This window comes from Mytilus edulis, unplaced genomic scaffold (assembly GCF_963676685.1).
Source record: "Mytilus edulis unplaced genomic scaffold, xbMytEdul2.2 SCAFFOLD_640, whole genome shotgun sequence".
Lineage (NCBI taxonomy): Eukaryota > Metazoa > Mollusca > Bivalvia > Mytilida > Mytilidae > Mytilus > Mytilus edulis.
Genome location: NW_027267256.1, coordinates 10,303 through 33,695, shown reverse-complemented (window position 1 = coordinate 33,695; position 23,393 = coordinate 10,303). Strand labels below are relative to the sequence as shown.

At 32.8% G+C, this 23,393-nt stretch overlaps 2 long non-coding RNA genes across 3 annotated transcripts; both read right to left on the bottom strand.

The window, feature by feature from the left end:
* Nucleotides 1-4,857: 4,857 nt before the first annotated feature.
* On the bottom strand, nucleotides 4,858-7,607 carry LOC139505083 (uncharacterized). 2 transcript variants are annotated; one of them, XR_011659536.1, is made up of 3 exons: nucleotides 7,489-7,607; nucleotides 5,563-5,706; nucleotides 4,858-5,000 (listed from the first exon to the last, which is right to left on the bottom strand). It is a non-coding gene; the product is annotated as an uncharacterized lncRNA (long non-coding RNA). The 2 variants fall into 2 exon arrangements; XR_011659537.1 differs by lacking the exon at nucleotides 4,858-5,000 and adding an exon at nucleotides 5,087-5,228.
* Nucleotides 7,608-10,709: 3,102 nt separating this feature from the next.
* LOC139505080 (uncharacterized) lies at nucleotides 10,710-21,837 on the bottom strand. Its single transcript, XR_011659535.1, has 5 exons — nucleotides 21,697-21,837; nucleotides 16,628-16,771; nucleotides 14,430-14,572; nucleotides 12,297-13,125; nucleotides 10,710-11,201 (listed from the first exon to the last, which is right to left on the bottom strand). It is a non-coding gene; the product is annotated as an uncharacterized lncRNA (long non-coding RNA).
* Between the last annotated feature and the right edge of the window lie 1,556 nt (nucleotides 21,838-23,393).

Below are 23,393 nucleotides of genomic sequence, written 5' to 3'. Positions count from 1 at the left end.
AATTACTGTTTACTGGGGCCCTTTATAGCTTGTTGTTCGGTGTGAGCCAAGGCTCTGTGTTGAAGGCCGTACATTGACCTATAATGGTTTACTTTTATCAATTGTTATTTGGAGGGAGAGTTGTCTCATTGGCACTCATACCACATCTTCCTATATCTAGTATATATTTGTTTGGTTTTTATGGTGAATAACACAAGGTTGACCGCTGTACTCCTATTTTGACATTTTTATCTATTATGTCTTTTTGTTTTGTTCACACATTGTTGTCAATGTAATGGAATTTTATGCAACTGTCATACAAGTGAGGGGTTTAGCTAGCTATAAAACCAGGTTTAATCCACATTTTTCTACTTAAGAAACTGCCTGTACTAAGTCTGGAATATGACAGTTGTTTTCCATTCGTTTGAAGTTGTTTGAGCTTTTGACTTTGCGATTTTATAAGGGACTATGAATTTTTCTTTGCATCCGGTACTTTTGTTATTTTGAATAGAACCAACACTGTAAAAATATCTTTTTTTCTTATTTACACAAGTAGTTCTTATCCAACTAATTTTGAAAAAACTTTACATTTGTTAACCCCAACGACGACGACGACGTCATTGTCGTTGAAAAGCCTGGCATGTCTCACCTTCGATGACTTTCGCTTTCGTTGCAGGTGAGACAATGACACATTCATTTACTTGGTTGCTCAGAATATATGCTGTTACCCTTTTGTTGAGTTCTCAATTTCAGTCACATTACCAGGAGTTATCATTCGCTTCAATGGTCTCTACATGAACTTTAGATTTATTTTGTGTTGGTTCATTTAACTTTCATGTGTCTGGATAGCTTACTGTAGAAATACTGGTTACACGACGGGGTACGGATATGATGCCCCTTTTTATTATTAAAACAAAACCTATGGATGATGAAAGCCAGCTGGTGGTGTCAGAATAGATTTTTAAACATCTTTTATGATTTTAACGCTTCGTGTTAGTTTTTAGTTTGTAACTCGGATATGTATTGTCTTGATAGATATATGACTTTTGAAAACCGGTATACTACTGTTGCTTTTATATAGCAAATTAAAGCTCACAATGACCATTGAAAACTACACATATAAATGCATAAGATTTAACATCTAGGAAGTATCATCCCCCATGAGACTTGTTTCTACATCATCAGAGTGTATGTTATTAGTGTTATTCTGATTGTTTGTTGTGACGTCAGTAGTATTGTCTGTTCTGACTGTCATTTCTTCGCTCTGTGGTGCCTTTACTAACTTCTGCTCTAGCAACACACAAAGTGATGATGCTATAAAAAGTCCACCAACTGTATAAAATGAAGCTTTCCAGTTACCGGTATAATCTTCTAACCATCCTGAAAATAACAAAATATGATAACTACAAATAATATCGGCGAAATTTGAATTAAACAATACTATATAGAATAGAATTGTTATATAATTGTGACTTTTTGATTATAGAAGTTGTTGTATATACGGCAGGTAAGCAACACAGGATCTTTTCGGAACACGCATTTGCATGTCAGTTCAATGAAGAGCTAATACGAAAAGAGGCGACTGTCTGATTTATATCAGCTAAGTGTATGTTATTCAATTATAATTTAATTTTGGATGTAACTCGTCTTCTGATTAGCTGACAGTGTTTTGTCTATCAGCTCTTAAACAAAATTTTGTCATGTGCCCGTGGCGTCATCAACGTTTTTTTAAGCGATTTACTCCGGTTAACAATGGATTTGAAATTAAATTATAAGGAATAACTGTAAACAAATGGTTCTGGCTGTTGGAAATAACATTATGTGGTTTATTCAGTGTGCATTTGTGTATTTTATTTCATCATAGACAGAAACAAATTATTACAGTCGTTCCGTAAATAAAGACTAAGAATGCATTGTAAAAACACTCACCCAAAGAAGGATGGCCTATAAGACACGCAGTATTGGTAAAGAAACTAGATAATGGAATGCTGTCGGCAACATTTTCAATCCCAATGATGTCACAATAAGTAACGGTTGTAATGAATGTAAAATTCCGGGAAATATCCCCACAGTCACTGCATAAGTAATGTTAATAGCCATGCTTTTGAAAAATGTCAATACTATAGCACATATTCCGCCCATAAACATTGTCACGATGAACACAGTTTGTACACTGAACCATTGCAAATCAATAAAAGTTCCTGAAAAAAGTCTAACAACAAATTCCGTAGCACCAATAACTGTTAAAACAATTACAACGTCATCTTTGCTAAACTGCTGACTTTGTATGTGTGGCGGAAGAATGAGAAAGTTTGATGAGTATCCAACCTAATGCAAATGACCATGGCGAAACAATACAGTACAAATGACTTATTTCTTAGAGCAACGGAATATGACTTAAACATATCAATGATTTTGTTTTTCACAAAAGTCAGGTTGCTCTTTTTACTCTTGTAATTTGCATCAGATAACAGTTTTGTACTATCAGGACTGTTTGTTTTAGTAGTTCTACGTATGAAGCAACTAGGTTGCCTGAAGAAACTTCCACCAACACAAATGTTGAGTAACAAACCACCAAGAATTAACATAGCACCATGTATTCCATAATGATCAATCAACTTCCGGTACAGAAAAGGATATGTTAAACTTGACAATCCCCCATCGAAGCTGTGAGGAATCCATTAGCAAATGCTCTTTTCTTTTCGAAATAAAAGTTTATAATCGTAACTGTAGGTGGTGCAGATAATCCAAAATCCTATACCTGCCAAAAATCAAAACAGAAATTTATATGCGATAAAGTGCAAAGTTAACTCTACTTTGTATTTAATTTAGAACCTGAAGAAGAAATCCTTGGTCAGTTGGTATAATAAAATCAAAGTGTAATCAAACAAAAGTTTACATGGTAAAAATTATAATTTGAAAGTTCCTGATAAATATCAGATTAATCCCGACTCAGAAGATGAGAAATATACTACGAAAATTTTCATTGACGTCGTTAACTCACGGGGGTGGGGGGGGGGGGGGGTGGTAACTTCCTATTATTGGGTATACGGGGAATGTGCCAAAAATATGGGTCATAATTTTGCGAGATTTTATATAAAAATTACCCTCCTTTTTAATGACATCCTATATTAAAATGTATTTACGTTTGATAACTGTATATTGATTTGGGGTATGATCTACATATCATGTATAAATATTCTATTGAGAATCTTACATTATTAATGGTCAATTATTATATTAAATTAAATCAATTCATTTGAAAGTTCAACCTTTCAAACAAAGTGCTTTCAAATAAGTTCCCAAATGAACCCCGGTGAGTTATTGCTTATATAAGCCTGGGTCATATTTTAATATTGTATATAAGTATAGGTCATTCTTTCTTAAATATTTATATAACTATAGGTACTGAATTTCAGTGAATGTTATATTAAAATGGGTTCGTTTTTTGAGGCAAAAATGGAAAGCCCCCTACCAAAAAAATATTCGAAATTAAGATGTGCAATTAAAATGTAACGAAATATAAAACGAACAACCATTTTTTTTTTACCAATATTGCTTAACGGGTATAACACGCAAGTCATAGTTAGTCAAAGTGAGTTTTTTTGCTTCTTATGCAGTCACACAACAGATATGCCAGGAAATATTTTACATCTTATCACTTAAAAAAAAAAGAAATTAAGCGTTTTATTCCAGGCATACAAATATAGCCCAAACTTTGCAAATCTTCAAAATAAATAAAAGAAGAATGTGTCTGAGGAAACGGATGCCTTAGTTCAATATTTGCAATTTTTAAGCGTTAAAAAGGCTCCTTAGTTCGAACTCTGTCCTGCTAGTTTTTGTTGTTTTTTGTTGTTGTTTTTTTTAAAGACATATTAACGTTTTTTTCCTAAATATTTCCTGTATACAATCACCTTACCTTAATCGTCCAGGAACAGCTAAGGGTCCCTAGATATAGGAAGATGTGGGTGTGAGTGCCAATGAGACAACTCTCCATACAAATAACAATTTAAAAAGTAAACCATTATAGGTTAAAGTACGGCCTTCAACACGGAGCCTTAGCTCACACCGAACAACAAGCTATAAAGGGCCCCAAAATTACTAGTGTATAACCATTCAAACGGAAAACCAACGTCTAATCTATATAAACAAAACGAGAAACGAGAAACACGTATATATTACATAAACAAACGACAACTACTGTACATCAGATTCCTGACTTAGGACAGGTGCAAACATTTGCAGCGGCCCGTTTTTTTTAGCATGGTGAATGATTTAATAAAATGTTGATGAGGAATACTTAATAAACTCATCATAGATACCAAGACCAAAATTAGAGTGCGGAAACAATAATAAAATGGACGGAAAGACGGAAAGACGGACGGACGGAAAAACGAACAGACGGACGGGTGGACGGTCAAAGGTATCATCAAATTACCCCGTTGCATACAGTGGGGTACACAAAGGCAATGGTGGTGTATATCAAAGAATAGAGACTCTGGCATTCATCTAGCTCTCGTAAATTGTAACATAGGAAGCAGTAGTAATAAAGCGATGACTGGCAAACTATAGTAAATGTGATTTTAATATATGGTATGGATTCAGTTTCATTTTCAAGGAATTACACAGTATAAAGTATACTTGTAAAGTACATACTAACAAATTAATAAATAAAAAAAAAACCCATGAAAATACCAGTTCTGATTATGTATTGTATGTTTTTGTTATCGTGACAGCTGTTATTGTAAATATAAAATATATTTAAGTTTCATCTTCTAAAAGGAGTATACTGATAATATTTGTACTTTTAACCTTGTCAGACACAAAAAGTAGGTCATAAAAATAACCATAACAAATCTATATATATATATTTATACCTAGTAAGCAGCTATACGTGAGATACAGCATTTCTATATCTTGAGTAAAAGAGCTGGTTACCATGCCAATAGATGCTATCAATCCACCAATCATAGTACACCATTTGAATGAAAAGTGAACGCTCAATAATCCTGATACTGGCCCTGTGAAATAGTTATGAAGGAACAATCAAGTTAATACAAAGCCAATAAAAATGAACAGAAAATGAAGCAGAGATAATTTGTATACCTAGTAAGCAGCTATACGTGAGATACAGCATTTCTATATCTTGAGTAAAAGAGCTGGTTACCATGCCAATAGATGCTATCAATCCACCAATCATAGTACACCATTGAATGAAAAGTGAACGCTCAATAATCCTGATACTGGCCCTGTGAAATAGTTATGAAGGGAACAATCAAGTTAATACAAAGCCAATAAAAATGAACAGAAAATGAAGCAGAGATATTTGTATATCTATAAGTATTCGTTGCCTTCTTTAGCGAAGATGTGGAATAATACAAACAATTTGCAAAAAAATAAGTAAAACAATTACTGTTAGTTGAATTTGTGAATTTGTACTGGTCTTTTTCCGCCCGAAAAAGATATCATGAATTGTGAAATCGCATAGGACAAAAACATCTTCCAAAACTTTTACTGATTTTCTGACCATTGTAAAATCCCTGCGGACTCACAAACATCTGAATGATGATTTTTAATACTTACCGGTTATGGCCATTACAAAAAACATTATACTGCCTAGGAACGCTGTATTACCCGCTCCATTGTCGTAGGTTTGGAGAAGTTCCGAATATAATATCCCGAAGGTTCGTATAGTTCCAGATACCAAAGTATAGTTTAGAAATGAAGCTACAAGATAAAAGAAAAAAACAACTATTATCAGTATTTCCAGTATTTAAAAAAGCAAGTTGTCCTGTAAAAATGTCTTACGATGAGACTTTTTAAGAATAGGGAACTGCCAATCTCCTTTAAATTTGTTTCACTCAAATGTTTAAAATATAAAAGATGATAAATGCTATTAAGAATAATAAAGTCTGTATGATATTGGAAATCATGCCATTTCTTTTTTTTTTCTTTTTTTCTTTTTTATGTTAAATCAGTATTCAACACTTTTACATATTTCCCCCAAAAAAATGTTATCTAGGGCTAATTAGGAATATGACAGTTCTTGTCCATTCGTTTTTGATGTTTTTGTCATTTTATTTTGCCATGTGATTATGGGAAGGACTTTCCGATTTGATTTTACTTTATGCTATTGAATGCATGTTGATACAAAATTGCAAATGTTAAATGTTTGTAAAACAATTTGTCTTTTAATTTTAATTTTTAATTTTAATTTTTTTCTAAAGAATTTCGACAATATAGATGAAATAAGTTATATCAGAAATACACATTTCTCGTCTTCATTTCTCATTTCAATATATGTTGTGTTGAAACACTATTGGTTCAGGTAAGGGTGAAGGTTGGTACCTATTTAAACTCGCTGCATTTGTTTGCACTTTTCCTATATCAGGAACTTGATGTTCAGTGGTTGTCGTTTGTTGATGTGGTTCATAAGTGTGTCTCGTTTCTCGATTTGTATATAGCAAGACCGTTGGTTTTCCTGTTTGAATGGTTTTACATTAGTCATTTCTTGGGCCCTTTATCGCTTTCTGTTCGGTGTGAGCCAAGGCTCCGTGTTGAAGACAATACTTGACCTATTAGTATAATGGTTTACTTTTATAAATTGTGACTTGGATGGAGAGCTGTCTCACAGGCACTCATATCACATCTTCTTATATTTATATAACTTGACTTCCAACATAATTTATGCTTTGGTTAAATTTTCCTTCTCATACATGTATATGATTTGGAGAAAATCACAGTCTGATGTACTATGTGGATTTTGTTTTTCTTTCGGTAATTCTTCTACTTCTAAATACTGCCCCACATCCAAAGTTTTCAATATTCTTGCAAATTGCGAATGATTTTAAAAACTGGCTTATGAAACACAATTGTTGTTTTGGTTATTACTAATAAGTTTCGTTGGGCACTTGATACCTCTTTCTGCGTAGTCTTATGAGTCTAGCCCTCATCAGCTATTTGTTTACTTTTTCTAAGTGTTATATGTCAATGGTTTGGGAGAAGGTCGTGTGCTAACACACATGTTTAACCCTGCAGTATTCTACATGGGCTTGTAAGGAGCCTGTAATCCAAAGGTTGTTGATTGCTGTGTACTATAATTGCCTTTCTTTTTCGGTTTTTGCATAAACTATGTATCCCGGTCAATGGTTTGTTTCTTTTATAATTGTTTTATCTTTTGCCCATATCTTTCATGTTTTTAATATATGTGGTATTTGTTTTGTACGTTTATGACGTGTGTCGTGTGGTTATCAAGTTGACATTCACATCATGACATGTGACATTGTTTGCATTGATCTTTAGTGGATTGTTGTACCATTGGCAATTATACCCAATCTCCTATATGCATTTCGTTCCCTTATAAATATAAAATACTTGTGACTGGACAAAAGCTAACAACATCATATCAATCAATCTTTATAACATGTATAACTCGTTTTGGCTTCAACATGTTCAACAGTGTTCAATATAATAATAAAAATACTACCATATGTCCTAATATGTACTCACCACATAATATAATCCATGAAAAGCCCTTGTCTGTATCTTGTACTGACATTATCTGTAGTCAGTAAGCAAGTGGTTGATATTCTTGATAAAACTAAAACTAATACTTTCAGTCGCCTCTTCGTTTAACATTTTCATCGTCCTAGAACTTTAACCCTGTGATTCCAATAACATGTCTTCAGAACACACAATTATTTCAAGTATTGATTCATCACAAAACACGCATACACAACAAAAGAGAAAAAAAAACTTACTAAACGTTAATATAACTACCTCTGGTAATCATGCAAACACATATTATACTAAAATGTAACTAAATCATTTAATCTCATAATGATTGTAAAGTGTACGAAAATGCTATAAATAAATGTTATATTACCGTGACGCTTCAAACGAATCAAAGTTCATTTTGTTGTAATTCTTTTCATATTTAAATATTTATTAACTAGATATGACAGATATAAAACTTTGAACAATAAAACGAAATGAAAGGTAAACATTACTGTACACTAGCTCCTTTGTTAAACAATAGTTTGTTTGTAACCCTACTATTTTGTAATATAATCACGGATTCTAAGAAACCGTTCATACTTGAACATTTAGATTTCAAGAGTATAACACTGTTAACAGAATCTTTACCAACATTCATACATTTAATGCAAACTTTTGTTTAATGAACTTGAATATTGGTATCACATGTGCTTTGGTTATATTCCTATTTTGGGTCTTCTGGTTATCGGGACTGCCTCACACAATTTATACTATTATGTCAGAAAACGTGGAACATGTTTTAGCTATTATCATGACGTTGAGTTGTCGTCTGCCAATGCAGTAGCATGGAGAAGAAAAAATTGATTTGAAGAACAGTTTATTCGTCTCTCGTTACTTAAATTGTGCTTACCATAGTCCCCCAGCCAAGTACACGATATGGTGGAGGACCCGGGGCATAGTCCCCCAGCCAAGTACACGATAGCATACCCTTCCTGACTTAATTTTTACACTAATGATTGGTTTGCTTCATGTTGCTCAGTTTGCATTCTTTTACATTTAGTTTATAGAATGTCGATCGTCTTTTTTTATTTGCTCTGATCGTCTCTCTCTCTCTCTCTCTCTCTCTCTCTCTCTCTCTCTCTCTCTCTCTCTCTCTCTCTCTCTCTCTCTCTCTCATCCTCTCGCCCCTTATCAGTTTTGATTCCCCCTTTTGCTATCCCGACTCTTTTTATTAATATCTGATCTCGTATATTTAAAATATGTTATTTGACCATTTTAGCATTAAGCATTCGATGCGAGTTTCTATGTTAGCTCTTTTCAAGCGATCAGCATAAAAAAAACTTTAAAGTGAAACATGTAAAAGAGGGACGAAAGATACCAGAGGGACAGTCAAACTCTAAATCGAAAATAAACTGACAACGCCATGGCTAAAAATGACAAGGACAAGCAGACAAACAATAGTACACATGACACAACATAGAAAACTAAAGAATTAACACACGAACCCCCCACCAAAAACTAGGGGTGATCTCAGGTGCTCTGGAAGGTAAGCAGATCCTGCTCCACATGTGGCACCCCGTCGTGTTGCTTATGTGATAAAAAAAAAATCCGGTAAATAGTCTAATTCGGTAGGTCACATTTATGAACGGGAAGGGGGTTGTAGTTACGACGCACAAGGAGTAATAGAACTAGAGGCTCTCAAGAACCTGTGTCACTCACCTGTATTTACTGATGCTTTAGAAACCATGTAAAATAAGGTTATAAAAATCATAATTAATAGTATTAGATATAAGATATTATTAGATATTATTATGATATCTAAGATAATAACAAGCAACTGCAAAATTTCTGTAAAATTACTAAATCAAGGGGAAGCAACCCCAACACGGGTTGTAGAACTTGCCTGAAAATTTCAGGGCAGATAAATCTTAATCCGATGAACATTTTGCCACCTGTCAGATTTGATTTTAATGCTTTAGTTTCAGAGATATACACCAAAAACTGCATTTTACCCCATGTTCTATTTTTAGCCATGTCCGACATGTTGGTTGTAAAGCGGGGTCATAAGACACATTTTTAAAACTAGATATCCTAATAATGATTATGGCCAAGTTTGGTTAAATTTGTCTTAGTAGTTTCAGAGAAAAAAAAATTTGTAAAAGATTACAAAAAATAACGAAAAAATTGTTAAAGAATAACTATAATAAAGGGCACAATCGGTAATCCGGCCTTGGGTGACTCCGCTTCTCTCCTTCTGAGGTCATAGCGGGGTCATAGGACACATTTTTAAAACTAGATACCCTAATGATGATTAAAGAATGACTATAATAAAGTGCACACTCGGTAATCCGGCCTCGGGTGACTCGCTTCTCTCCTTCTAAGGTACGGAATCGGCCGAGTTGTGACGAATGTAAAGGGCAATAAACCATTACGGGGTCGACTGACAATTTTGGTTATGTTGACTAATTTATAGATCTTACTTTGCTGAACATTATTACTGTTTACAGTTTATCCTTATCTATAACAATTTTCAAGATCATAACAAAAACTGCAAAATTTCCTTAAAATTTCCAATTTAGGGGCAGCAAACCAACAATGGGTTGTTGGATTTGTCTGAAAATTTCGAGGCGGATAGATCTTAACCTGATGAACATGATTACCACATGTCAGATTTGCTCTAAATGCTTTAGTCATTTCGGCCAGTAGCTAGCAGGCGGGTCATCGGACACATTTTGTAAACTAGATACCTAGTGACGATTGTGGCAAAGTTTGGTTAAATTTGGTCCAGTAGTTTCAGAGGAGATTTTTGTAAAAGTAAACAGACGACGACGACGACGGTGGACGACGGACGCCAAGTGATGAGAAAAGCTCACTTGACCCCTTGAAGTCATGTAAGATAAAAAGGGAAACACAAAGTCTAAATATGACCCATCAGGATGTTACACGAGGGAGTTTAAGTTTTTTTTAACTGAAAACTTAAATAAATCGGTTTGATAAAACAGCCCTCGCCAACGCACTGATTGTTTGGGTCGTGGTTAATGTTTTGGATCAAGTTCTGAGTAAATTGGTAGAAAGTGGTAAACAATGATTAAAAACACGAAGACGCCCTATTGAAAATATTGCTGAAAACTGAGTATCCGTCACCTTACTGTTTGTAAAACTTTCCTGTACCGGTGGTTTTATGTAGAAAATACAACACTGTTTCTGTAGACATTCTGTTAAACACAAAGAACCTACTTTAAATATGCCTTTATTAAAATGCCTGATTTACAAATTCCTTTAAACATTAAAAGTAAAGAACAATTCTATGACGGTCAGAAGAATAAATGAGTATTTCTGTCAGTACTATTATCAGTAACGTTTGAAGGACAGGACTGTTCTGATATATGCAGGCGATTTGAAATAACTCATCTGCTCAATTCCGAATGCATGTCCACCATACTACATGCAAGCGACGTATTTGAACTTCATGCAAAGCTCTGTTGATTATGGGCACTTGATCACAAGACTTGTTTTAACATCATCGCAATCTTTATTTTCCATGTTGTTCTGGTTTTTTTTCGTAACTTCAACGACGTCATCGTCTGTCTTTATAACAATTTCTTCGTTCTGTGTTTCTTTAACTAACATCCGTTCAATTAACACACAAAGCGATGACGCAAAAAATAGTCCACCAATTGTATAAAATGAAACATTCCAGTTACCAGTATAATCTTCTAACCATCCTTAATAAAGTATTCAACAATTGGTCAATCAAGATTTAATTTTAAACATATCATATCATTATTACTAGTATTTTAGTAATGTTAAACAATTCTGGTAATATAAATCCATGTAATCGATACATGGTTCGAATAGTTTGATAATCGGAGCATTTACAGGTTTAATGCCAATAAGATGCTGTATTATTGGGTAGTCCTAGATTGCTTCTTGCACCTTAAAAGTAGAATTTTGATTGAGTTAAGCCATTTCAATTGATATTTTACAGTGTGTCTTTCTATGTTGTGATGTTACACTGTTGTTTCAGATAAGGTGAAGATTGATACCTATTAAAATGTTTAAACCCGCTGCATTGTGTCGCATCTGTCCTAAGTCATGAATCTGATGTCCAGTAGTTGTCGTTTGTTGATGTGTATCATAAGTGTTTCTCGTTTCTCCTTTGTTATATAGATTAGACCGTTGGTTTTTCCCATTTGATTGGTTTTACACTAGTCATTTTTGGGACACTTTATAGCTTACTGTTCAGTGTGAGCCGCCAAGGCTCCTTGTTGAAGACCGTACTTTTACCTATAATGGTTTACTCTTTCAAAGTGTTACTTGATTCAATGGAGAGTTGTCTCATTGGCAATTATATCACATCTTCTGATATCTATAAGAAATCGAATGATGTATGATTTATCTACTTGAAATTGTGCCAACCGAAGTCAATGTCGGCATTTTCCATTTTTTGTTTTTAAGAGAACCATCAGAATACCATGCAGGCTTATATTTTGACACACCATCAAACTCATCATTGACAACCCGAATCAAATATGAAGTTGAAGAACATGTAAAACCGAAAATTCAAAACTATGCCAAACAGGGCTAAGGCAATCTGCACCTATGCGTAGAAAAACTTGAGTGTTTCAACATTTTATAAACAGAAAATTTACAGAAAATGAACATTTCAATGATATTTCATGTAAAAAAAAGTGCAAACTACTGGTTTGCGCTCTGATGTAGCACGGCTCTACAAAGTCATGAAAACAGTCCGCCAGACGTCATAGCAACATAGAAATACATTTTGGTTGGAGTTAAAGTAATTATAAATAAATACTTACCTAGACCAGGCTGTCCAATTAAACACGCTGTATTAGTAAACAAGTAGATAATGGATACGCTATGGGTAGAATCTTCAATCCCAATGAGGAGACTACTAGTAACGGTCTTAATGAATGTAAAATTCCAGGAAATATCCCTACAGTCACTGCATATATGATATTGATAGGCATACTCCGGAAAAATGTCACCGCAATAGCACATATCCCACCCGTAAACATTGTCAAGATGAACATCGTTTGAACGCTAAGCCATTGTTTATCAATAATGATACGGAAAAAAATCTAATAACAAATTCCGTAGCTCCAATTACAGTCAAAACAACAACTGCGTCGTCTTTTGTAAACTGCTGACTTTCAATGTGTGGCGGAAGGATCATAAAGATTGAAGAATATCCAACCAGTGCAAACGACATGGCGAAACAGTATAATAAAAAGGATGTGTTTCTTAAAGCAACAGAATATGTTCTAAACATATCAAGGATTTTGTCTATCGCAAAAGTAAATTTACTCTTGTTTTTACTCCCTTCATTTGTGTGCGATAACAGTTTTTTACTTTCAGGACTATTTATTGTAGCACTTGGACGCATGAAGCTCCTTGGCTGTCGGAAGAAACTTCCGCCTACACAAATGTTGAGTAACAAACCACCAAGAATTAACATAGCGCCATGTATACCATAATGGTCTATCAACTTCCGGTACAATGTAGGATATATCAAACTTGACAATCCAAAGGATGCAGTAAGAATTCCGTTAGCAAATGCTCTTCTCTTATCAAAATAAAAGTTTATTATAGATAAAGTCGGAGGGTAAGATAGTCCAAATCCTACACCTAAAAATAAATAAAGAGTTTCTTTACTGATACTCATACACATTTCATGTCCATGTAAGAATCATGATGAGTGTAATTTACTACATAAATAAATAACTTTTTTCCGGTACTCATTTTCTATCTTAAATCGTTCCCCTTTATCTGTCAGAAAATAATTTCTAGTACTTCTCTGAATTTCTGTAAATGAGATTGCTTAGTTCTCCACAAAATGTCTCTGTTTAATGACTCCTTAAAGCTAGGTTGCATTTCTGTAAATATTGACAATGCAATTTCCATAGGAACTCCTTTAACGGCTAAAACTGTACCACTTTTACTATGACGTTTTCAAAAAAAATCTTATCCTAGAATTTAAACTACGACTGTTTTTCACAGGTCAAAATATAGGGCTGTGCGGCATATTTTCAACGTTTATCTGCCCTGAACTTTTCAGAGTTTAAACTAACACTAGTTTTATTAACTACCCCTACCGCGAATGAAGGGTTACCACATATTTCTATGTAAACAATATGCACATGTATAGTTACTGGTAACATTCCAAGTTATGTCTCTATGAGATGGAACACAGAGGAACCAGTATGTAAACAAACTTAATGTTCTATGACGCCCCGTTCTATGAATATTCTAAATCTCCCCCAAAAGAGGCGTGGTTTGAGAAACAGCTGTGTTTACAAAGTGACTGAAATTATAAAAAGACATGTACAATATTTTTTTTAAATGACTGGAATTACAAAGTTTCCTCTCAGTACTAATTATACACTTATATATATATATAATCACAACGTGGATATATAAGTACACTATAACATGTATCATTTCATAAGCGTGTGATATATGCAATACACAGTGTCTTATTATATAAGAACTGTTTGCTAGTTATAAAAATAATGTAAACGCATAGAGCAGTAAATAGGTACTATCCAATTCCCTAATAGTTTTTTGGGGTATTCATGCAATCAAAACCCGTTTTGGGGTATTCAGGCAGTCAAAACCTTTATTGGACTGGCTTCATCGTTATATATGTTCCCACCTGTTCCAAGTCAGGAGTCTGTAGTTCAGTGGTTTTTGTCATATTTGTTTTTCGTAAATTGTTTTGTTATAAATGAGGCTGATAATTTTCTCAATTGAATTGTTTTATATTTTTCATGTCGGGGCCTTTTTAAGCCGACTATACGGTATGTAATATTTATTTTTTTGGCTTACACTGCAAAATAGATGCAATCTTTAACCTTCAGTGCTCACAAGCACTTAGACAACTACCTTACATTTTCTTTATTTATATCTAACATAATAAGTTATATATATACCTAACAAACAGCTATACGTGAGATACAGCATATCAATATCGTTTGTCATAGAACTGGTTACCATACCAAGGCTGGAAACCAGGCCGCCAATAATAGTACACCATTTAAATGAAAATGCATGCTTAGCAGTCCAGATATTGGACCTGAAAAAATTATGCAGAGGACACGAAATTGATCAACACGTTGATACAATGTTTTGACATCAAGTAATAAAATATTAATAATCAAAATATAAGGCCCGAAAACACTGTTATTTCGTAGAGCATTTCTTTATACATGAAAAAAAACTTCAATTAGACACAAATAATTTAATTTGGGATGTAACGCGTCTTCTGATTGGCTTACAGTGTTTTATCTATCAGCTCATTGCATACTATGGTCAGGTGACCGTGACGTCATCCACGGTTTTTTTTTCTCGTGAAATAAAGTTTACAATTAAGTTATAAGGAATGACTGTAATATTGTCACTGTTTATTCGAAATAACATCAAAAATATTGTGCACACTTGAAATAATAATAAGATTATTCAGTGTGCACCACATATTTATGTTATTTCTTCATAGACAGAAAGTATATTACAATAAAACAAAATTATAATTTCGAGCATTTTCTTTTTCGTATTTCAGTTGGCTTCCGCCATCTGGTACTGTAAAATAGCGGAAACCAATTTAATTAGACCTTAAATGCAATATGCAAATTTTGAAAAATAAGGAAATTCGTTTGTAAGATTTTTCATCTTATAAAGATAAAAGAATTTGTCCTATGATTTTATAAATACGACTGTGTTTTTATAATGTAAGCCTCCAAACCTATGCATTCTTTTCTTCTCTATTTGCTGTTACCTCACCATGTGTCTTATAATATTTTATGAATGTCTATGCGTTTCTGTATACCATTGTATCAACATAGGTTCTTCAGAATAGAAATATATATATATATAATATAAAAAAAACACTACGTTTTTATTCATTGTTTTTTTTTTAACTTAGCTAAAGGGGAGATCGGGGATAAATGAGACACTTTTTATGTTGTGTCTATACCTACAAATCGATTGTCCGCAGCTTTCTCACAAGACCTAGCAAACTAGAACAACGGTCTCCGAATTTTGATATTTCTGAAAAAAAAATTGGCGTTTTCTATGGAAAAAAGATTGTTCCAAAGACAAATTGAGGAAGTACGAAACACTAAATTTATACGTCGTTTCACAAATATTTCCGACTTTGTATGGTTTTAGAGGAGTTGCGGATCAATGACATCGATCTCTTCCTTCAATAATATAGATGTTTTCTGAAACCACATTATAAGAGCTATATTAACATATTTTAAGTTTACTTATATCGTTAAGTTTTATTTCGTTCACACACAAATTGATTTTTCCATATATGATCTATAAAAAATCTGACAATTCTGCACAACGTGCTACGTATAGCTAGGGATACATACAATTTTCTACGAAAAAAAGCATAACGTAAACAACATTTTTGGCAACTTATTAATTAGACCCCTATCTCTCTTTATTATAGTCTAGAAATAAGACTACAACTTTATAAGATTTTAAGATCCAAAAGTACGTATACGAAGCTGTGTTACTTAGTTATTTTTAGAAAAGATTAAAAGACTTATGTAAAATAACCACTCAGGTGACACCAATTCAAGATAAATATGAAAAAAGTAAGTTAAATGTAGAGAAGTATTGGTTATTGATCGTATTCATCATAATGAGGCCAATAATATAAACTTTTTGAAAGTAAAATTGTTTTGTGCAAACGCTGCATCAGTTTCATGAATTAAATGAGAAATCACAAAATCCTCTAATCTTCTGTTCTATTTTAATACTGCATGGTATTTGAGGATTTATAATACCAAAAGTTTTTTAAGGATGTACTTATGTGAGGTTTGGAATTTGTGTCAAATGTTCCTTGTTTTTTCTCCATACAATATAATGTAAAATATTCTCCCCATAACACCCATTTATCTTTCATATAAGACTTGATAGCTCATAAAGAGTCATTTACCGCCATATTTAAAAAATCATATATCTCATAAGGAGCTCCATGCTCTATCAAATTGTTTAGCTTATTTTGTTCCTTAACTACTGCTCTTTTGAATTACATTATTAATTTTCAATTCTTGATTTTTTTAATTTCACAAACCCTCACCTAAGTACATCCTTAAGGTAACAATATTTCGATACTTACCGGCTATGGCGTTTATAAAAAACATTAGACTTCCTAGAAAGGCGGTGTTTCCAGCACTTTTCTCATAAGTTTGGAGAAGTTCGGCATATAAAATTCCAAAGGTTCGCATTATTCCAGATATAAGAAAGAAATTTAGGAACGAAGCTACAAGATAAAACCAGAAAAAGTCTACAGTTTTGTTAGCAAATTGTCGTATAATAATATTGAGTACTAATTATGGTTTATTTTTCATAGCATACTTCATGCAAAATATCACAAGACGACTAAATTATAGTGAGTTTTACGGCGAAATCCCATTTTCACCCATTTATTTTTTACCTTACGGGAAAACACCCACAAAATTGCATTTTTTTGCTTCGTTTCAAAACGGGTATTGACAACGAATAATAGCCATTTACCTATTTCTAATGCTGGAAGAAATTCGTGTACTTTTTTATAAGGTTGAATTGTTCTATTTTGAATTCCATATATATAATATTTTATTTTTATTTCCCGTATTTTTGTTTGAAACTTTCTTTTGGGGTCCAATTTGATCGGTATGTTGCATGGTAGTGCGCTGTTGTTTGGAGATTTGTCCGCTTTAGTCATATTATCATTATCCTTTAACATGATAATTATGCATTGGATAACGTGTAACAGGGGTATAAGATCATATAACAACAAACACTGTTACATCAATTTTAATGCAACCTGAAACATCGAGTAGTTATATTCTTTCATGCATGTCCGTTCTACGCAAGCAAGTTAATAATTATACTATAAATGACAACTTTTGTATTGACTGGACCACTCGAACAGTCGTGTGTACGCTATAAATACATTTTGGGGTTGATTTGTAGTATCTTTAACTTTATAAATACTTTATTTAAAAGTGCTATGACGCGGAAATAAATATGAACTTCATCCAGGATAAGTTTGTTGTATCTATCTGTAGTGTATAAGGGAGTTCGCATCTTGATATGTGTATAAAAAAGGGAGAGGAAAGATGCGCAAGGTTGTACACATTTAAAGGAGGGAACGCAATCCAAAACCATAACATAAGCAGAAGAAAAACAAAAAAAAGTATATCTAGAAGATGCCAATTTGTACATACATCAAACGGTCAAAAATGATTTATGCTCGGTTTTTTTTTAAAAACAAATGCATTTAGCTTATACATCTTTACATATAAGAAGTGGGACACGTAGTCATGATTTTTTTTTTGAATATACTGTTAGTAAACAAAGTCTTGACTGATCAACTTAAATAGAAAATAGAGAATACAAACAGGGAATGTGTCAAAGAGGACATCAACCCGACAAAAGAGCAGGAAACAACCCAATGCCACCAATGGGTTGTGTCATCAACACAGCGAGATAATCTCGAATCCCATAGCGGGATTCCGCTTGGACCAAAACATTTTGAAATGTATATTTATATTTGATGTTTTTTTTCCAAACATTTTGTTTTTCACATATGCTATGCTGGTGACCAAAAATTAAAATATGATTTTTATATTTACTTTCTTTTGTAGACAAAGCAATAAAGATTTCTGGACACAGATGTTATGTGTAAAATTAATATTTTTTTTTATAATACTCGAATTTTCATTGTATCATAAACATTTTCAATTTTATAAGAAAAAAGATTCAAAGATTTGTTTTTAATTACTGAAGCAGCAATCATTATAACTAAATCACAGTATCAAAAATGTTTGGTAAACATTATTTGACAGCAACCACAAAGCGAAAAAAGGTACACAGACATATATCAGTAAAAAACAAAATCAAGAAACACATTGTTGTCAGATATGTCAGAGAATTAAGATTTGTATTAACAAATAAAAAATCATATAAAAAATTAAGTTTTCACGTTTGAATTGTACCTCATTTACGTGTCTGGTCCTTCTCAGTTACTTATATGGTATGGAGTTTTCTTATATTGAAGGCCGAGCAGTGATTATGTTTGCGAATAACCATGTCATTTGAACTCTGCTTGGTTTTTGCCTCATTAGCAATCATGACGCTTGGTTTTTGCCTCATTAGCAATCATGACGATCTCAAGTCGGCTTATATTATATAAAGGTTCACATGTACAGGAGAAGTTATTGTTCTTGTGAAGCTGCCCTTTAATACATGATGGATATTATAATAGTTTGTATGAAGAGAATACACATTTCAGTTAATTTTTTTTACAAGTTCTCATGCAGTATGGGATAAATCCCATTCCATCCTATCCATGTAATTGATTCAAACATGCATTCAAAGAGTATTGGGTTTCATGAATGACTGGTTAACTTATGTATTTCTTCATAAACATGGCGATTGGCAAGTGGTATTGTGTGAAGGTTGGTCCCTAAATGTTTTCTTCCCAAAAGGATTAGGCGATATAGATTTTTGTGAATCATTCTGTCGTTTGCAATTTTAAGATCAGCAGTTTATTTTGTAAATAAAAATTGAGTTGGCTCATTGTATGATCTCACTGATCTGCCAGTAATAAGTTTTTATGGAGGTTTTTCTACATTGAAATCTTAGTATTTGTATGAGTTGTTTTTCTTTCCATAAACGTAACTTGATGTGTACTTTTTCGAGTAAGGTAAGTGCGTCAGATATCTAAAAGATAATGTAAAAAGGAAAGCATGAATTATGACAAGAATTTACAGAATGAGAACTAAGAAAAATGGGGGGAAAATAAAGAATTGGGTATAGACTAACGTGGATACAATATATCAATATACCGACTGTTGGTTGCTTAACGTCAAGTGGCAAATATTTTATAGAATAGAAAATATATATAGTGGTATGCTATAATACGAAAATAGAGAAAAAATGTATTTTATAGTATGAAGATAAGAGACTATTAAACGTGGTGTGTTATGATATAAAAATAGATTGATTTTGGTTGCTTTGTTATCGTCTTGTGGTAAATAATGTTTAAAGTTCGTAACGGAAAAACAATTATAGGCCCTTCTGGATACATGTCGGAGAAATTATATCTCACCAGAAAATTAGGGTATATTGTATTGCTTTGTGTACAACGGTCTACCTACGGATCCCTCTCTTATCTGCACAGCGGAGCGTGGTATCCTCTATATGTAAGTGATAAATTTGTCCTGGTAAAATATGTCTGGGCGGACAAATATTACTAGTATAAAAAGTCCATGGTTACAGAAATTACTAGTATATTTAGTCCGATGTTAGTAATATATGTCCCCAGACTAATTTTCCTAGGTAATCATGTCCTATAAAATCCTATAATAAATTCAATTACATTTAAACCATGGAAATTTAAATGTTATGTTTTAGTAATACAAAGTTTCCCATCGAAACAGGAAGATGGAGAAATGTACCTACGAAATGATAGGATTTGTCCACCTCTGTAAAGCTGATCTTGGAGATGTATACCACTATATATGTAAATGTACCAACTGTGAAGTTAAGGATTTAAGGGGGAAGTTCATACTCCATATTATTTAAAATATCCAAATGAAAAAAAAGTACTTGGCATGCTTAAATATAGTAATAGTAATGTGCTGTCTAAGCTGTCAATTTTTATTCAAAAGGTAGAAAAGATGCTTGTCTAATTTAAAACTGTAATAAACACAAACTTATTTCTGAAGATGTATAATTTAAAAATGTATTCTGTTTGTATTATGAACTATGTTGTAATTAATATTGTGTATATAAATATGCTCCTGTTACGCAGTCTTCTGCGGCTGAGTTTTCTCTAATAAACTAAACTAAACTAAGTATTGTTTAAGAGTACATAGTTATATTTTTGATAAAATTTATGTCCCTAGACCTAATTTTCCTATGGAATCATGTCCATGTCATTAATAGTCTTATGTTAAAATGTCCATGCCCTTAATTTTAAAAGGTGAATATGAATGTAATATGTTTTAATATTGCCGGTTAAAGACAAAACGAAAGAGTTGTGTATCAATCTGTTTAAGAAAATTTGTCTCCAGACTAATTTTCCTAGGAAATCATGTCGATGTCATTAATAATTCTAGGTTAAAATGTCCAAGCCCTTAGTTTTAATACTTTTAAAAGGTAGCTAAAAATGCAATATTTTTTAATATTGTTAAAGAATTGTGTATCAATTTTTAAATCAATTTTATGTACCCAGACTAATTTTCTTAGGAAATCATGTCCATGTCATTAGTATTCCTATGTAAAAATGTCCATGTCTTTTATTATAAAACAAAAATGTTAAAAGCAATGGAAACTTAATATTCATGTTTTAATTAGGTTATAAGGAAATTTTCCAATCTTATCTAACATTTTTCTTCGTCTATTTTGAATATATTTTATGATATAATAAAACTATTAGAAAAAACGAGTCTTTTTCCTAGGAACACAAGTACCAGACATATATTACTAGCTGTGGACTTATTTTCCTAGGAACATTTGTCCTAGTGACTTATATTCCTAGTAAAATCATGGACATGGACTTTATTAACTAGGAAAAAAAGTTTTTACTACCGGACCAAATTTACTGTTACATATACACACACAGGGCGGATCCAGAATTTGTTATAAGGATGGCACTATACCATGTATACAGTCATGCTACAGTGTTTCCCTATATAATCAACCAAATTTTTCCCACGAAAAAAAAAAATCATGTCTTTCTTTAAATTTTGTTTTGCCATGTTTACATGTGTACAAAATTCAGCCGGGAAAAAAAATCACCGCTAATTACAGTTTTAATCGTTCTTTTAAAATTGCCCATCTGCAAGTTGGGCAACATAGTGCCAGCTACAAAATGTTAGTTTTAATAATCACATGATATACATGTAACGTTAATACACTGTTTACTGTTGTTTATTTTAAAATATAACGGAAGTGCTATTTATAGATATGTTCTATATTTAATTATTTGTTACGCCCCCTATAAATATCTGACCAGTCAAGACGCTTTATTAAATATGCGTCTGGGTTATCGAGACTAACTCCTAATAATGCGTGTTTAGGGGATACAAACTACGGAAGGAACAAAGAATTAAAAACTGATCATACTGACGGACACAAAGATCAGATCGAGTACATCTCCGCATCAGTAAAAGGTCGGTGTTTGAATAAACTTACCCCCTAATACCACCCAAGCAAATCCCCTGTCTGTATACTGTGCGGACATTCTGTGTAACGAGTATAAACACTTGACAGTAGATCTGATTGACAAACTTATAATTTCTCTATTTTGAACACAAACTTCATTTTTACTGTCCTAAAATTAAACTCAGTCTTCCTCTCAGTTATTGGTCCATATCAAAGTAAACACAAACATTGAACGTAATGCACATGTTTATTTATACAATCAGTAATTTTATCCACATAACCCAAAATATATCGGGTGCTGCTAAACGGCGGAAGCGGAAAACGGAACGGAAACGAAAACTAAAACAGAAATATTAATATCTGTTTTTTTTCAAATTTGGGTTTTAATCTACCTAGGCATATTCAATAAAGTATTACACATGTTTACATGACAGAAAAACAGAGGAATAAATTGAAAATAAAAGATTTTAGAGCAAAATATAAAAAAAGAAGATGTGGTATGATTGCCAATGAGACAATTTTCCACTAGAGACCAATTGACACAAACATTAACAACTATATATAAAGCCCTTATCGAATAATCAGCTATAAAAGACGCCGAAATGACAAATGTAAAACTATTCAAACGAGAAATCTAACGGCCTCAAAAAACAAATATGTTACAAATCAAACACTGAAACGACAGCCACTGAATTACGGGCTCCTAACTTGGGACAGTCACATACATACAGAATGTGGCGGGGATAAACATGTTAGCGGGATCAAAACCCTCCCCCTAAAGAATTGAAATAGTTAGCAGTACCGTGACTGATAAGGTCATGCTCATGCGCATGTCGTTCATGCGATTCACTAGTCATAGGGCATTGGCCTCGATTCTATAGATAGGCTGTGAAGTAATAAACGATTGAGGAAATGCTTTTCATCGTATTTTCTTCTATTTTTTTTTATAATGGAAAGAAAACGTAAAATAAACCCTAATGGGACAATGGTGTATGGACAACAAACCGATAAAGAACCCAGGAAATTAGAAAAGAAACTTGAATACACTTTATTTTTTATTAAAAATTGACAAAATCACTCACTATACAATGCCTTTCTCACCCGATACAATACTGAAGTACGCTGTTTGGTATTAAGGTACTAACACGATACTGAATGGAATATCTCCGGCCAATTTTCTAAATAATTTATCACACTGGAATTTTCAATCGGGTTACAACGGAAAATGAAAAAAAAACTATTAGAGGTCATCATGTTTTTTGTAATTCTAATAAGAAAACGTCAGCTTTATGAAATGTCGACAAACTCACTTAGATTAATAAGGAAAAAGTCTTTTTTTTTAAATTAAGATTTTTTAATGAATGGCTATATATATATGTTCTTATACACGGGAAAAGAGTACTAGAATAGCTTCTTAAATACACTTTATTTTTATGTAAAAATTGATAAATTCACTCACTATACAAAACCAATCTCATCCGATTACTTTACGGAAGTACACTGTTTAGTATTATTAGTAGCCTACATATACAATTTGCACAGTGCCTTAATTAAATTAGTCGTAGTCATGTCCTAGTGAAGGGTTTTAAAAATCAATTTGTCCCGGCACACTGCTTTAAATATCATGCCGTTTGTAGTAAGACTGTCTTTTCTAAAGTTCGTTCTTCCTCAAGAAGTCGTGAATTTACAATTGAAAATAGTGTCACTCATTTACTATGCCGTGTTAC